Source organism: Labrus mixtus, chromosome 9 (genome assembly GCF_963584025.1).
Source record: "Labrus mixtus chromosome 9, fLabMix1.1, whole genome shotgun sequence".
In the NCBI taxonomy this organism is placed as follows: domain Eukaryota; kingdom Metazoa; phylum Chordata; class Actinopteri; order Labriformes; family Labridae; genus Labrus; species Labrus mixtus.
Window position 1 is genome coordinate 20,283,708 of NC_083620.1, and position 18,504 is coordinate 20,302,211.

Here is an 18,504-nt window from a genome sequence, read left to right on the forward strand (position 1 = left end):
TTTCTGGATCTTGAGAATACTTTATCTGTAAGCAAAATGACTGTTGCACTGACGGAGCAGAATCATTGAAGGTAAAGTAGATTAATCTGTCACAACAACTGTCATGTGCTGTGGACATTTGAGCCGCAGCACTGTCAGCTAACAATGTTTACTTACAGTTTTACTGCAGCTTAGACAGTCAGACAGCCCTCTTCTCCGTTGACCTCCGTTTGCTAATTCTCTCCATCTGGGGCAAAACAATGTCTTCAGCAATTGTCGCCAACCGACATCAGCCACCTTTCCATGTTTCTGTGAGATAACAAGTGGAAGCTTTTAATAACTGTCTGTTTAACAAATTTAATTATTATCTATCACTTATTCAAGTCAACACTTGTCTTAACCTCTAAACTATAATCTGTTAAAGTAACATTTGTTTATGTTCTTGCCCACATTGATCCAGACTTACAATGACACAAACCCACATATCATTTTGCATAACGATAAGCAAGTCCATAAGTCCATTGTCATCACCCCTCGTGTCCTGAAAGGACATTACCTAAATTAACAACAGTATAATCATTCAATATGTATAATAATTCCGTGGCTGAGTTTGATATTTTCAATTCTGATATGTCAAATACAGCAATTGTATCCTGTGAAACGTACATATTACAGATATCATGCCTCATTAAGCAGGGACACAACTATATTGAAACAGCTTGCTGATTTTATTGACCATAGCAGATTCTATAATTAAGGTTCAATTTGATGTAAAACTTTGTAGGATAAGTGGATGTACACAACAGTACATCATAAACAACCTCGATAGTCTGCAGTCATTTTGTGTTTTACTGTTAAGAAAGACATGCTAATGAGTTAAATAATGCTTATGAGTCCAATAAATCATGTCTTTGTGTTCCCTTTCTACCAGTCTATGGTGGCCAGCACACTCTTCTTTGCTGCGGTGTGCTGGTGGCATCAAGACTGGTGAAGCAAGCAGGCTAAACAAGCTGGTGAAGAAGGCCCGCTCTGTGGTGGGGCTGGAACTAGACAGCTTGGAGACGGTGGCTGAGAGGAGGATGAAAGACAAAATCATTGCCATCTTGGATAACTCCTCTCCCCCTCAGGTGCAAAACTGAGCGCTTCAGGTGCTCCTTTGTGCCCACCGCCATCAGACTTTACAACAGCAGTGGGTCATACAGTCTGTCTTAACATGGACATTACCCCCATCATGCCAGACCACTTTATAATATTATTTAAGATTGATATATACTGTATATAATATTATCATATTATATTACATCATTATTTTATATTATTAGTATTCTATTACACTGTAGTATCAGAATACTGTATCTTATTGCACTATATTATAGTATATACCATGTTAGATTATATTTCTTATAACCGCACTGTTATTATTATACTGTCATATCATACTACTGTTTACATAACTCGAAACTTTGGTCACACAAGTCACTTTAAATCATCAAATATCATCACTGGTCACTTTAACCTGACATTCACTGCACATAACTCTTAATTGTCCTGTATAGTCCACCCCACTATTTATATTTTTACTATTTATATGTACCTCCTATTATTATTTTTATTTGTATTATCTATTCTGTGAATTTTGTATTATTCTCTGTCTTGCTGCTGCAACGCCCAAATTTCCCCAGTGGGGATCAATAAAGTATAATCTAATCTAATCTAATCTAATCTAATCAAATGTTTTTACACTTAGAGGCGTTATGAAAGCATTGCAAAATATTCAAAAAGGCTAATTCTATTTACAAGACTTTTAAGACTACAAGAGACAGAATAGATGTTTTTGATCTTCTTCATGTTGTCTATTTAGCTAAACAGATGACAATATGCTCTCAGTTACTTGTGATGCATTGTGTTCATTTCCAGTAATCCAGGGTGGGGTGTCACCAGCCAAACCCACTGGCTTTCATTACACACTGCGTGACATAAACAATCTACAACCTGTCCATGTGTAGTTATGAGCTGGCAGGTTGCCTTGTGCTGTTGGTCCATTCTGCTGTTTGTCCAACCAAATTAACTATGCAATGGTGAATCCTAAATCTCACCATGTTGTCAGAACTGTTTGTTTTTCACATAACCAGCTCTTTATTTGGTTGTTATGGGAGGTGTTTTCTGCCAATATCACTTAAAATAACAATGTACAAGATCAATTCACTTGAATAAACATTAAAAATAATAATTTTAACAATATGATAACTAATTAACATCATTTAACAGATATCTTTTCAATCTGATTACTCAATATAATAAGTTCAAATTAAACACGTTGTCTGTGCTATGACACAGGCTTTCTCCCAGACAATGATTCACCACAGCAAACAATGAACTTGCATCAACATTTCAGCTACTTCATTCAGGAAGTATGGGCTTCTTAGTTGTGCATGACAGACTTGTTTTCCCCAGAAAGATACTGTTACGTAGTTCTCTCTCATGGGCTAACACTAACATGGCTGAAGGACAAGCAATCTATTCTTTGAGCTGGTATTCTAATGGAGACTAGCTTGCCAAAGCCGTGTTTGTGTAACTTACATACTGGAATTCAAGCCATTGTGTGGCAAAAGAATATAACAACATATTGAATAAGCTGATGACGTCGTAGAGAAGCTGCGTCTAAGTGTATAAAGCAGTGAAAGTCACAAGAACAGCTCATTCATCTAACATGTTGCAGCGTCAATGTCAAAGTGAACTCCAGTGTTTTTAAACAAAGGTTGTTTTCACTATAGCGGTATTTGTAGTATCCTCTTTTGGAAGCAGCACGAGTTAACGTCCCTCAAAAGGCCGTTTTTCCACTGTAAACAAATCCAATGAATTTTTCTTTTTTCATTTGCTGTCCAAAAACGTTAAGAATAACTATGGTAAAGAAGCCAAAATGTTGCAATAATGTTCATCCACTGAATTAAAACAGTAGTAGTAGTTAATACTGCAAATGCTGTGCAGTGGCAATAAATACTCTCCAGCCCTCAAGTGTTCTAAGGCAGAAAAAGGTCCACAGTGATTGTTGTATGTTTGTGTCTGAGTACTACAAGGTTCAGCTGCGTAGGGAAAATGTAAAGACTTGTTTTATTTAATACGACAAGACATTTAAAGATTTACTTGATCTTGGCACATATAACTGATGTTTATGTGGGAACTATTATATAGAATAAGGTCAATCTAATCCATGATACCATCACAGTAACCACCACAACTGCCATTTGATTTGGTTTTGATCTTTATAAAATGATTGATGCATTTCAAACTAGGTAAATTAATGTAGTGGATTTTGAAGGCACTATGTCATAACAAACAGTTCTTCATTATTAAGTATCTACTACCATGAACTTAAATTGTCTGTGGGCACCTTCTCAGAAAAAAATAGTTTTTTTGTTTTGTTTATTATCTAAAGCTTGAAAAATGTATATGTTATTCTAGAAAAACATTTAAACATTTGGCAACTGATCCTTATTGATTAGCCGCACTAGTACCTGTGAAGATTAACATACTGAAGTATAGATATTAGACATGGCTTGTGCTTCCATTTGATTTGGGAATTTTTAAACAGAAATAAGGGGACTGTTCAATGGAAGTGTCTCACCTGTCTTTGATATATCTTCCCCTGCATGAACACTGTAGTAACCAGTGCAGCATAACGTCTCTAGGTTTATTATTTGGGCCTCAGGATCATGAGACCAGGAGTAGGAAACAGCAGGGGATAAGCTCTTTATCAGCAGCTGCCTATGCAACTCTTTTGTCATAAGAATGTTGGCCTCTCACCGCATTCCACGTGAATTTCTCCTGTGTTATCACCAGACAAGGATACCACATTTGCTTTTGGTTACAAATTGACCAGGCAACTTTTTCCCAGATTAAAGGTGTTGCCACTTATCTCTGACATCCTCTGATTCTAGGAATGTGTGTGTGTGTGTGTGTGTGTGTGTGTGTAACATTACATACTGTATGTTTTCCTTTCATTTCATTTCAAAACTTTATTTATCTCAAAAGGACACTGAGGTGTCCCTCATTTCCAATACCAATATGTTTTTACTTCAAACTCATTGTGAATAACATTGACTAGTTATTTAGAGAATGGGCCTCTTGCATTATGTAACTATAGGGTACAGCTTGTGTCATCTCACGTGACAAGTGTGTAACGCTTTTGTCATGAATGCTTTAAGTACTTCTCAGTAATCACATAATTGCAGGAGCCTAGAGTGTAAAGGTACATTGACACAGAGGAGGCAGACGTTTGTCAGGTTGTTGGTAAACAGCTTAATCCTAGTCAAATAGACCAAATATTGCATAATGCTGCTTGAGGCACAGCAGTGCCTTAAACTAATTTATATGCTGGCTATGACTATATATAATGTTATAAATAACTTCTCCAATAGCTGCAGAGGTCAAATTCTGTAAGCAGCCTATTTTCAACTGAGGGAAGTGATTAATTTTTTTCATTTAGATTTTTTTCAGCCAGCAAGTCCTTGCTTTTACAATTTGATTGAAAGCCTTATTACAAGATGTCATACTGAAGGACTATTGAATAATAACACATTTGATTAATTCACCGATAGAATAAATCATACTATTTTATCATGTTCTTTTATCTTCAGGTCTGCATGGATTATTTTATAGTGTCAATATTGCTATGCTGGTTTTATAACAATTTTACTTTTTATTTCACCTTATGCAGTGTCACGCTCTGTTGTTTTTTGAATAAGATAAGATATACTTTATTCATCCCAGCAGGGAAATGTAGGTGTTCCAGCAGCCAGCATACAAACACACAACACAACACAACACATATATACATACATATCCCACCCATACAAAAAAACATGAGCCCACAATACAGTTTGATAAATGATATATGCAACTCAGGCTAAAGTTTAAAAGTTTAAATGTCTTCTGTCCTTACTTAAAGGGGAGTCGTTATAAAGTGCAATTGCAGTAGGTAAAAAAAATGGATGAGTAATCTACTCTCCATCATTTATCAACTTTTCCAAGTAGTAGAATCTTCTTTTTATGATTTTTATGTTTTTGTTTTATCCCTCCTATTATCTTTGGGGTCAATCTGACCCAATTCAATGTTTAACGTCTCTAAATAAATGATTGACATCATTTTTTTTTGCTTCATATTTAATGACTTTTCCTAATTTAACAGGGACAACTAGGTTTTCAATGTCCTGTACACATGTTGTATGTATCAGTGTTCTTTGGGGTCAATTTGAGCCCAGGCTTTTTTAGTTGTATTTTAAAAAATATATACATTTAATTTAATTCAGAAGTTCATGTATTCAGCACTCTACCATTTCACCATAACAGTTAGACATACCATCTAAGGCTAGGTTTAAAACTGTTTCCTAAAAGTTTGGTATCTTTTAGGAAGATAAATAGCAGTTGTGGTTTATTGCTTCTTACTTTTTTTCAGTGTAAATCATGTTGAAGTAGGAGGCATGTGAATTGATTCAGTTCATCTGTATTGAACTTAACCCTACTCTCCAGCAGATGGTGCTGTGACCTAAATCAACAGTTAAAAAAATGCAATGGCTCTACTTTGGTTCAACAGCTTTAACTCACAAACATCAAACATCGCTGTGATAGTTTAAATAAATATGTTTTCTTTAGATTGTTTTTCATTTAACAGAGACAGCTGGAAGCTGACAGGAAATGTGTGTAAAAGAGAGATGAATGAAATGCTACAATAGGCTGGGATTAAATCAAACTATGGACTGTGTGACAAAGTCTCAGCTTTAGTAGATGGGGCACATGCATATGGTGAGTTACTGTGATGATATTACATTTATTACTATATCCTTCCTGTGCAGGTCAATGGCCCAGAAGTGATGAAGCTAGCTTTAATTGGCACTTATGTCATAACCACTTCATAATATATTATGAACATTTAACAACATTTTAAAACTTTGTACTCATGCTGAAAAAAAAATGATGCTCCTGCCAGAAAAAATAACTTTAAGCCAGTGTTATTTAATTATTTTACTCCATCATCATTCCTGAACACCGAGGAGAGAGAGGACAAACACTAGTGTTTTTTAAACACAGTATCTGCACTAATGCAATGAAACTGTATCAGTGACTCTTAAGCTGTGCAAATCCTCCCTTATCAACCAAGACTTGTCCACTTCCTGGTCAGTATAGCCCCTCTCTGATATATCTACCTCTCATGACCCTGAAGGTTGCATGGCGTGTAGCTTTACTGACAACTAGAAGTGAAAGGTCAAAGGTGTGTAAATAAACCACAAAACACTGTGGCGTAGTCACAGGAAATTGTGTAGGTCATGTTTGGTAGACAAAGCAAATCAAAGTTATATCAGGATGTAGAGACATCATTTGACCAATTGAGAAAAGACAACACATGAGAACACAAATCAATAAACATTAAAAAGTCTGAGGAGAACTTGTCCATAAGAAAGTTTGAAAACAGATGAAGCGTGGTGTGTGCAATGAATAAAACATGCAGTTCTACACAAACTGCCACAGTTAATGACTTTACCATTCCGCTTTGACAGTTGTGTTTTCCCTTTACAGGTTAAGTTTCAAAGTTGATTCCTGTTCAGAGGCTGAACTTGAACAGCCTAGTTGTCTGTCTGAGTTGTGCAAATGGAAAAAACAGAGTCATGACACTAGAGAACTGAGACCAATCGGATCAGACACACCTACAGTACATGTGTTACACAACTGAACCTTAGCTTGATGAATTTGCAGCTTTTGTCAAGTTATTTTCATTTTCTGCTGTTTACGTCTAACGCAGACTGCTGTTTACTTAAGATGCAATTGATCGATCCAGGATTTGCAACCTAAATTAAAAATGTGCCAGGGTTAGTTTAGCAGAGGAGATGAATCACTCCCTCGAGACTAGTTGCTATCCTCCTCTGCTTACGGGATAATGATGGCAAAACTTGACTCATTCAGCCACAGAACACTCTTTTCATCTTGTTCTTATGTTGTAGCCTTAAAATCTTAACAAAGAATGGAACCTGGTTAAAGGTATAATGCATGTCATTTTAAACATTAATAAAGCAGATATCAAATATGTCCTAACTTAATATATCAGTGAGTAATGCCTTTCTAAAAAGAGACTTCTAACTCCCTCTTGGTTTGTTGTTTTTCGCCTTTGTGTTCATAAAGGATGTGGTGGCACTTCCTTCAGCTTGTTCATGTATCACTCAGGCTCAAACATGTTAAATGCGAGTAAACCCCTACCTGTCCAACAGCTAGCACTGCCAGCACGTAGGACAAGAGAACCCACCCCATCAACTTAGGCACCCTGTTAGTAGAGGCATAATGGCACAGAGTACAATCTAAGCAGAACCAACTGACTTTCCAAAAACATAAGATACAACGTATTTTGGTATTATATACTTCAAAGAAATAAGAACCGAATCACGTTTGGGCTGCATATCTTAATGGAGATCAGTAGTAGAACTTCGGGATGAAGCGAAGCGGTGCAATGAGGAGACAGCTTTGTTCTGGTTTAAGAGACTGGTGCTAAAGTGTGACATCTACTGGATATCTGCTCTTAAAATCACATATTATACCTTTAAATGACGAATGTTAAGCAGTTCCTGAACTTTAACAAAAAACACTGCAAACACAGTTCATATAGCACTTCTCAAATTGTCATTTTGAATTCAATAAGACTTACAGGCCTGTATACTTCTCACAATAGGCTCAATTTTCAATTGCTTAATCAAAAAGAGTCCTGTGAAACCACTCATCCATTTACAAAATAATCATCCTTATATTCCTATTTAGATGTTTTTGTGTATCCTAAGTAATGGGTGTCTTGCAATTTAAAGCTCAGCAGGGTTAAGCATATGTCAACCCTAAACACGATGTAACCTCAATTCATCACTGAGCCTGTCTGATGGTTGCTGCTCTAAAATCTACAGAATGTTTTTTCTATTATGCAAGACTTGCAGTGGCTCAAAAGAAGTATGATATTGTAAGTGGAGTTTTTATCCATTTCAATTAAGGATAGAAAACTGGAAGCGTGCCTTGGCTCTTCATTGATGTGTTTTGCATCATTTCCTAAACTGAACAATACAGCACTGTGAGTTGTAGATATAAGGCCATGGAGGATAACAGACAGACTCATCTCTTCCTGCCTCATACTAGTGTGACTTGTGAATTTAGGAGTTTCTGGCTTTGTGATAGTAAGACTTGTAAAGTACTCAAATTTTTCCCTGTGATGGAAAAACTTGGCCAGCAGTGAGGACAACTGAGATCACTGAGCCACATGACTTCTTCTTCTGAGACACTGTGAGCTCGTTCCATGACTGTGGAGAAATGATTTACTCTACAGGTCCCTCACTCACAGACAATATAAGTGCACGTTGGGAATTTTAAAAGGAGTCAGCATTAAAGGTCGAGTCAGTAGAAATGTTTGTTGCGCTTGTAAACACAACAAACTGGGACCCTCCTTCTGGGCTCATCACCACCAGAAGTGCACGTCCACAGGAGGGCATTAGTGTATGTTTACTGCCTGTAGCTACACTGCAAGCTACCTGGGAAGCTCATTACATTTGTAAAGGAAAATCCAAAAATGTAGCCCGTAAGCACAAGCTAAACGCCAATGTTTGGCACCTGCCTGTCCAACCGAAAGCAGACCAACTTCACTTCCACAGTTAAAAGCCAACCAAAGGTTCACCCTCGTTTTGGAACAAGCTTTATATGCTTGCTGTTTTGCCTCACTTCGATTACATTTTATCTTCTTTGCCGCTATGTCCACTGCCATTATATTTGCCGGTTTGAATCGCACCCAATCGCTGAATTGTATCCATTCCCAAACTCACCTGCACATTGGCAGGGAGAAACACACCACAACCAGAAAAGTCATGTGTCAACCAAAACAACACAAAACATCATAATACAGGCAAAGAACAAGGTCTCTGCAGACCCAGTCACCACCACACATGTATGGAGGTTATTTTTGAACGTCATTACGTTTGTTTAAGTCTATAGTTAAGTCTATAAAAGCTACTGAGTCCATCTTTAAATTACCGGTTTATTTCTCAGAAGCAATAAACTGTGGAAAGAGCAAATCTTTCACAAAAATGTATAAATTACATTTTAAAATATTCAAAAGTCAATTTTGAATTTAAACATGTAATGTTTGAAGGCTGAATGCAATCCTTCTAACAGCATTTGCAATTATATTAGTTTAAAGTTAATACAAATTTACAATTCAATGTTAAATAACATGGCAATATTTTAACTGTTTTATGGACAGATTGCCCCAATGCTTTACCATCATCGGTATTATAAGCCAGTGTTTATTTATAATCACCACATCTATTCATCTTGGCAACCAAATGCTCACCATACTACTCATCCCTGCAACTCTGTTAAACACATAATGCATTCAAATGCACTGAAACAAGGGTGTGGATTTCATTCTTAGAATCTAGTCCACATCAAAAGACATCAGTCACATCTTTCATCAAAGGCTACATATCATTCTGTTCAGGAAGTGGACATGTTTCTTCTTATTCCAATAACAATTACATTTAATGACACAATATATTATATCCAAACAGTTTTTTCCTGCTTAATATGCATCCTTTTGCAATCTTTGAAGTAACTTTACTTGAATCAGTTGCTTTGATACTAATACTTCTAAGTTAAGTTCATGGTTACGGCCATTAATAGTATGCAACTGATGAAGAGGAAGTTGTTATTCAATAATGACATCCTCCTCCAACAGATTAACTGACATGTGTATTCAATGTGCTTCTTTTATGTGCAGATGAACGATGACCATAGAGAGCAGGACAAACAGGATTACCAGCAGGACCCTGATTTCCTCTAATGACTTTTATGTTATGTCCTGTTTTTTGGGGGGCCATTAGGGCCCAAAGGACCCATCTGCATGGAAATTATCGGTATAAAAAACAAGGTTGCAGGAGACGCTTTTGTTTTCCTGTCCTGGGTCACAGAGCGTTCTGCAGAATTACATCAGAAACATGTGCTGCCATGTTTTCTTCATGTTCAGTCAATGAGGCCTATAGCTGGAATCACTGAGAGTAACAGCAGCTAAACATGACGGGGATGTGTGTTTTTTACTTCTCATTGACTGCACAAAGGTGAAGAGTAGGAGATTTAAAGGTCTTGTTTGAATGCAGGTTTATTCTCTTTAAATAGTGAAATGTATTGGATATTCTTTCTTTCTACAACTAGTTTACAGTACGATAGAACCGAATTACTCGTCTCTCAATATAATGCAATTATCACAACATCACAATAATATTTCTGTTCAAATGTTCTGGTTCTTGTAAATGGTGTGTCATGGTCTTTATAAAAGCAAATAAACCCAACACACAACATAAACAAAAGTTTATGTTCACCTTTATGACCAAAAACTAAGCAATGAGAAGTACCAGACTGGTTGAGAACATTCAATCAGTTGCAGACGGCAGGTTATGTGGTGCACACAATGTCTTTGGCACTGTTGAAGAGGGTAACCATGGAAACCTAATCACTGCAATCAAGGGGATAAACAAAGCAGTAAACACAAGCGTTTACAGCCTGTAGAATTTCAAGTTTATACTTACCAGAATGAGGTCAGACACATTTGCATGCACTAACACGTTTTTGCACACAACTGCACATCAGCCGACGGCCAACTACACACTCCAGTGACACAAATATAACAGGCCTCTTTCACAAACAGCCAGTTGCAACAAAAAAAAACAAAATGATTGAAGGGGCTGGTGTGTAAGACCAGGACAATTTGATTGTAGAGGCAAAAACAAATGTAAGAAACAGAGATAAAGGGTAGTAAGTATGTGGAAAACAGTTGGAGGGTTGAAAAAGACGGTGTTGTATTTTGTATTTGTTGATAATTCCTTTTGGCAAATAGGCTAGTTGTGATATTGGGCTTTATAAATGGATTTGACTTGATCTGTTTGTAGTAAAATAAAATAACTTCCAGTAGACCAAAAACTGACTCACATATTCCAGGCAGCAATAAAGGAGAGGTACATGAAAAAGATTGAGGGGGGTGGGGGGGTACACATGTGTTACTACACAAGTGGCTCCAGGACTTTCAATTTTGCACTCGGCTATGACTATATATAATATTATAAATAACTTCTCCAATAGCTGCAGAGGTCAAATTCTGTAAGCAGCCTATTTTCAACTGAGGGAAGTGATTTATTTTTTTCATTTAGATTTTTTTCAGCCAGCAAGTCCTTGCTTTTTCAATTTGATTGAAAGCCTTATTACAAGATGTCATACTGAAGGACTATTGAATAATAACACATTTGATTAATTCACCGATAGAATAAATCATACTATTTTATCATGTTCTTTTATCTTCAGGTCTGCATGGATTATTTTATAGTGTCAATATTGCTATGCTGGTTTTATAACAATATACTTTTTATTTCACCTTATGCAGTGTCACGCTCTGTTGTTTTTTGAATAAGATAAGATATACTTTATTCATCCCAGCAGGGAAATGTAGGTGTTCCAGCAGCCAGCATACATACACACAACACAACACATATATACATACATATCCCACCCATACAAAAAAAACATGAGCCCACAATACAGTTTGATATATGATATATGCAACTCAGGCTAAAGTTTAAAAGTTTAAATGTCTTCTGTCCTTACTTAAAGGGGAGTCGTTATAAAGTGCAATTGCAGTAGGTAAAAAAAATGGATGAGTAATCTACTCTCCATCATTTATCAACTTTTCCAAGTAGTAGAATCTTCTTTTTATGATTTTTATGTTTTTGTTTTATCCCTCCTATTATCTTTGGGGTCAATCTGACCCAATTCAATGTTTAACGTCTCTAAATAAATGATTGACATCATTTTTTTTGCCTCATATTTAATGACTTTTCCTAATTTAACAGGGACAACTAGGTGTTCAATGTCCTGTACACATGTTGTATGTATCAGTGTTCTTTGGGGTCAATTTGAGCCCAGGCTTTTTTAGTTGTATTTTAAAAAATATATACATTTAATTTAATTCAGAAGTTCATGTATTCAGCACTCTACCATTTCACCATAACAGTTAGACATACCATCTAAGGCTAGGTTTAAAACTGTTTCCTAAAAGTTTGGTATCTTTTAGGAAGATAAATAGCAGTTGTGGTTTATTGCTTCTTACTTTTTTTGCAACAAAAAAAACCAAAATGATTGAAGGGGCTGGTGTGTAAGACCAGGACAATTTGATTGTAGAGGCAAAAACAAATGTAAGAAACGGAGATAAAGGGTAGTAAGTATGTGGAAAACAGTTGGAGGGTTGAAAAAGACGGTGTTGTATTTTGTATTTGTTGATAATCCCTTTTGGCAAATAGGCCAGTTGAGATATTGGGCATTATAAATGGATTTGACTTGATCTGTTTGTAATAAAATAAAATAACTTCCAGTAGACCAAAAACTGACTCACATATTCCACACATGTGTTACTACACAAGTGGCTCCAGGACTTTCAATTTTGCACTCTTCATTGTGTCCCACTTTTTAGGTTGAACATGTTGAACTGGAGTGTAATTTATGATCAGAATTGAAGACATGCAGAGCTGCATGTCTAGAGCATCGGATGCATTACAGCTGAAGGCTAAAGTGGTTGCATGTGTTCAACCATATTGTTAGCAAAGGTTATACACTCAACCAAGTTTATCACGATTAAAAGTGTGCACACACGACATGCAAAACACAAGTATCTAAAAGAGACGTATTTTGTTACTCATTATCTCACCACTTAATAAAGTGTTACAAATCCAAACGCTTCCAGGAGACTAACAGGAGAGATGAATCATAATGTCACCTGCTGCATGCATTATTCAGTGTTTCATCCAGAACAAAAGGTTTTGGTTTATCTTGCATTTTTTCTAGCTTTCCTTTCAAAAAAGTAATGTTGTCTATTTATTTTTTTTACTTTATTCAATTCATAGCCATAATAAACAAAAAAACTGTTGACCACTGAGCAGCAAATTCCAGTTGTAGTTGATCTACATAAAACAAAACAAAAAGAAAATAAATTGTGAAATAGCCAAACAGTTTTCCTTACTTCATCATTCCAATGAAATGAAAACAATAGACACATCTCCTTTACTAACAGCTGCATTAACATAACAAGAATAAAATGAGTTTAATGGTTATGAATGTTGTTAACATTCCGTTGTCATGGCGCCGCGCTAGTGGCAGCCTGTTGCAGCAGCTCCGGTTTTTAAAGTGTTTTGTTACGTGTCAAGTCACCTGTCATAGCCTATGAGTTAGTCAAGGTGGACACTAAGTGGCTTAGTCGAGTTTTATTAGTTTTTACCGTTTTTATATATTTTTTCGTGTCGGGACAGTATGCCAACGCATACTAACGGTATTGTTTACACGCACGACCAGCTGTTAGCACTCTCCAAACCACTACCTTTGACGGGAACGAGACACCAAATCCCAGAGGAGCTAAGGAGAAGACGCCGAGGATGCAGAGCCGGTGTTATAAGGAGAGCAAGGAGGAGAAGGTTCAAGCCCTGCATCCCCTCGATTGTCATGGGGAATGTGAGGTCGCTGGTGAACAAGGTGGACGAACTCGGAGCACTCATAAGATCACAGCGTGAATACCGAGAATGCAGTTTAATGTGTTTCACCGAAACATGGATGCAGGAGAATATTCCAGACGCAAACACAACAATGAATGGATTTATGACTGTACGGGCTGACCGGGATCACAGGCTGAGCGGTAAAAAGAGAGGAGGGGGGCTTGCTCTGCTTGTGAATAACCGATGGTGTCATCCTTCTCACATTACTGTAAAGGAGCGCATCTGCACCCCTAACATCGAACTGTTAGCCGTTAGTCTGCGTCCATACTATCTCCCGAGGGAATTTACCTGTGCTGTTGCCATTGTTGTTTACATACCGCCGTCAGCTGATGCCGACACAGCATGTGACGTCATCAACTCAGTCTCTGCTAAAATACTCACACAACATCCAAATGCCTTCGTTGCAATCTCTGGGGATTTTAATCATGCCTCTCTCTCTACAACCCTCCCAACTTTTCACCAATTTGTCATGTGCCCTACCAGAGACAATAAAACACTGGATTTACTGTATGCAAACATACAGGATGCATACAGATCCACAGCCCTCCCTCCCCTTGGTAGGTCAGACCATAACCTGGTTCTGCTTAGTCCCACCTACACACCCATTGTTCAGCGGTAACCGGTAACCACGAGGACAGTCAGGAGGTGGTCTCAGGAAACCAATGAGCTCCTGCAAGGGTGTTTTGAGGCTACAGACTGGGATGTGCTCTGCGAACCCCATGGGAATAACATTGACTCCATGACGGACTGTATAACTGACTACATCTCCTTCCGTGTCAATAATGTGGTACCTACTAGGGAGGTGAGGTGCTTTGCAAACAATAAACCCTGGATCACCAGTGATTTAAAATGTCTGCTAAATAAAAAGAAGAAGGCATTCAGGGACGGTGACAGTGAGTTGCTGAAGAGCGTACAGAGGGAGTTGAGGGTGAGGCTGAGAGAAAACAAGGAGGCATACAGGAGGAACCTGGAGAGCAAGCTCCAGCAGAACAACATAAGGGATGTGTGGCACGGTATGAAAACCATAACCGGCTTCAAGGTGAAAGGAAATCAGGCAGAAGGTAGTCAGGAAAGGGCCAATGAGATGAACGTGTTCTTCAATAGGTTCAGCACAAGGCCTTTGGCTACCTCCCCGGCCCCTGATAGCCACACACACCCTACATCCTCCCCCCTCACAAAGGCCCCCCCCCCCTCCCCGCAAGTTACCTGGACGGCACCCACTGCCCCCCCAACATGCTCTGACCCCCACCGTGCCCCACCCCTACACCACACTTCTCTGGCCTGTCTGTCTGTCTCCAGTAGCCAGGTGAGAATGCAGCTCGAGAGACTCGGCCAGAACAAGGCAGCAGGTCCAGATGGCATCAGACCCAGGGTTTTGAAAGCCTGCGCAGGTCAGCTATGTGGCATTCTACGGCATCTTTTCAACCTCAGCCTCAGCCAGGGGAAGGTGCCAGTGCTGTGGAAAACATCCTGCCTTGTTCCAGTCCCCAAGAAACCCTCTCCCTCTGCCGTCAATGACTACAGACCAGTTGCCCTAACATCGCACATCATGAAGGTACTTGAGAGGCTGGTCTTGGCCCACCTGAGACCACAGGTGACCAGCTACCTGGACCCATTGCAGTTTGCATACTGCCCAAGGGTGGAGGTTGAGGACGGCTTCATCTACCTACTCCACAGAGCCCACTCTCACCTGGACAAGTCTGATAGCACTGTGAGGATTATGTTTTTTGATTTTTCAAGTGCTTTTAACACCATACAGCCAGTACTGCTACGTGAGAAGCTGGAGCTGATGCAGGTAGACACCACCACAACATCATGGATCATGGATTACCTGACTGACAGACCACAGTTTGTGAGGCTGGGGAGGTCTGTGTCTGAGCGGGCGGTCAGTGGCATAGGAGCACCGCAGGGGACTGTGCTGTCCCCTTTCCTCTTCACACTATACACCTCAGACTTCCAGTATAACTCTGAGGCTTGTCACTTACAGAAGTTCTCAGACGATACTGCGGTAGTAGGGTGTATCAGTGGTGGAGAGGAGACAGAATACAGGATGCTGGTGGATAACTTTGTTGCATGGAGTGGGAAGAACCACCTGGTGTTAAATGTAACGAAGACCAAGGAAATGGTGGTGGACTTTAGGAGGGACAGGCCTATGCTAAGCACCATCTCTATCCTTGGGGATGAGGTACAGGTGGTGGAGTGCTATAAATACTTGGGGGTGCACATGAACAATAAACTGGACTGGAAGCAGCACACAGAGGCCGTCTACAAGAAGGGTCAGAGCAGACTCTACTTCTTGAGGAAGCTTAGGTCTTTTAATGTGTGTAGCAAAATGTTATCCATGTTTTATCAGACTGTTGTGGCAAGTGCCATTTTCTTTGCAGCCATCTGTTGGGGCAGCAGCATCAGGGCTTGTGACTGTAAAAAGCTTAACAAGCTGATTAGGAGGGCTGGCTCTGTGCTGGGGACTCGCTGTGGAGCCCCTGGAGGTGGTGATGGGGAGAAGGATGATACAGAAACTGTTGAACATTATGGACAATAACATGCATCCCTTACACAATCTCGTGTGTTTTTAGTGGGAGGCTACGGCAGCTAAGCTGCAAAAAGGACAGATTTAAAAATACTTTTTTACCTACTGCAATTGCACTTTATAACGACTCCCCTTTAAGTAAGGACAGGAGACATTTAAACTTTTAAACTTTAGCCTGAGTTGCATATATCATATATCAAACTGTATTGTGGGCTCATGTTTTTTTTGTATGGGTGGGATATGTATGTATATATGTGTTGTGTGTTTGTATGTATGTATATATGTGTTGTGTTGTGTGTTTGTATGTATGCTGGCTGCTGGAACACCTACATTTCCCTGCTGGGATGAATAAAGTATATCTTATCTTTATCTTATTATAAACACTTGTGTGTGTTTAAAGCTGCAAGCTAATGTTCTTGAGAAACTACAAAATGGTCTCAAGTTTGACACAAGTAGAGGTAATTAACACTTTGTTGAAAGACTGCAGTATAATCAGTTAATGCAGCCTGTGATGATAAACTAATAAAAGTGGAACCAAATAATTATTTGACTGAATTGTTGAATGAAATCAATGTATTAATGTCATTGAACTATAAATATTTTACTGACTGCATCTTCCTGTCTACTCAGCACACTCAATACCACAGTTTAGAGGGGTTGGGTGATGGATATTAGTAACATGACAAAATTCAGTAAAGTCGAGTGGAGCATTTACCTCAGAAAGGAACTGCAAAAGCCTGTAAACTGGTTAATCGGCTGGCAGAAAATATAGGCCGATATCAGCTTATCATGTGACAATGAGTTTAGACAAGTTAAGTTTAGAATTTCTTTCATATAATTTTGATTTATACTTGTTAATTTTGAAGTAAAAACAGTGTTTCAGTGCACTGTCGATCCATAACAGTTGATCGAAGATCGAAGAATCCAGAAAAGGTATCGGCTGATATCGATATCAGAATTATTTTTCTCCCCAATATTTGTGTCGGCCCCAATAATCCCTTACACCAGGGGCCCTACTGTTGACTGAACAAAAAATTATATTGTCAACTAAAGCCAGTGATGAATGTAAACAGAGCCAAACACTGTTTTCCGAAGGCCATATAGAACACGAGGAATGGAAATAAATTACTTTTGGTCTTTTTCCTCGTTTTAACTATCACTCTTGTTTATGGCAAAAATCCAACCATGTGGTTTTGCTTGCTCTTGGACTTCAAAACTAAAATACACATTAAAGTTTAAACACTCACTTTACAGACATCACAATGAGAATATCCTGCTGGTCTCAGAGCTGGAAAACAGAGATCCATCATAAAATCATCAAGCAGCATGCTGAAGATCTCATGCGTTTGCTCTCTCTAGTGACCGTCCTCAATATAGCCCAAACCTTTTTCACAATAACTTTGATTTACATGCTCACTGACACGAAGGACAGCTGGTGACATGTTCGTAAATCAGTGATGACTAGGTCAATGCCAAATGGCCAGATGGATTTTGAGTGCTCCATCCATATTTCTGTGTAAAAATAACACCAAATTCCAAACTCTAACTTTGGCTCAGTTCAGCAGAAAGCTCTTAGTAAGACATAAGCTGTAAAAGTGTAACCATACACTGCCTATTAGCCTGCTGTACCATGGCCTGGTTCCACGATACCCTGATATGAGTCCGAGATCATGAATGAGACTCAAAGTGAGTCAAAAGTCTTGAATTTCAAAACAATGTAATATAGAGTAATTATATATAGAGTAAGTATAGAGCTCCTGTATCTAGATTTTTGTGCTTCTACGATGGGTAAGTGGCCTATTATAATTGTTCTTAATAAATGTACAATTTCTGTTGTGTTTGGAAAGTGCTATATAGATAAACTGTTGTTCTACCCACCTTTTTTGAGCTGCAGCTTACATGTGATAAAACTGCACTAGAAAACATTAACTAAAAGCAAACAATTTTCAAATATTACATAAAATGTTAACAATACAGCATAAAAAATATAAATAAAACATGTAAAACAGTTTTAAGTGTTTTTTTACAGTCTAGAGATTGTATTGTATTAGAGAATAATGCTGTTGATGTGTTTCACTTTTTTCATAGTAATAATATAGTAATCCTCAAAATCATTCTATATATTTCAGTGCCTGTTCACAGAAGGAGAACAATGGCCTTTATTCTACCGCTTGCAAGACTGCGGAGGAGGCGGAAGAAGAAGGAGTCTGCATTGGGTCCATCCACTGAACCAGCGCAGGCATCAACAAGGTGATTTTTATCATCTTGTGGCTGAACTGCGGCTAGACAGTCAACATCACCATCAGTATTTCAGGATGAGTGCAGAGCAAATGGACGAGCTTCTATCACTCATTGGGCACAAACTCACCAGGCAATCTACCAACTACAGAGCGG

At 38.5% G+C, this 18,504-nt stretch overlaps 1 long non-coding RNA gene across 1 annotated transcript in view; it reads right to left on the reverse strand.

The window, feature by feature from the left end:
• Positions 1-18,504, reverse strand: part of LOC132980572 (uncharacterized) — a 26,014-nt gene continuing 7,510 nt past the window's right edge. Inside the window, exon 3 of the long non-coding RNA XR_009674184.1 lies at positions 1-288. This is a non-coding gene — a long non-coding RNA (uncharacterized LOC132980572). The remainder of the gene's footprint in view (positions 289-18,504) is intronic.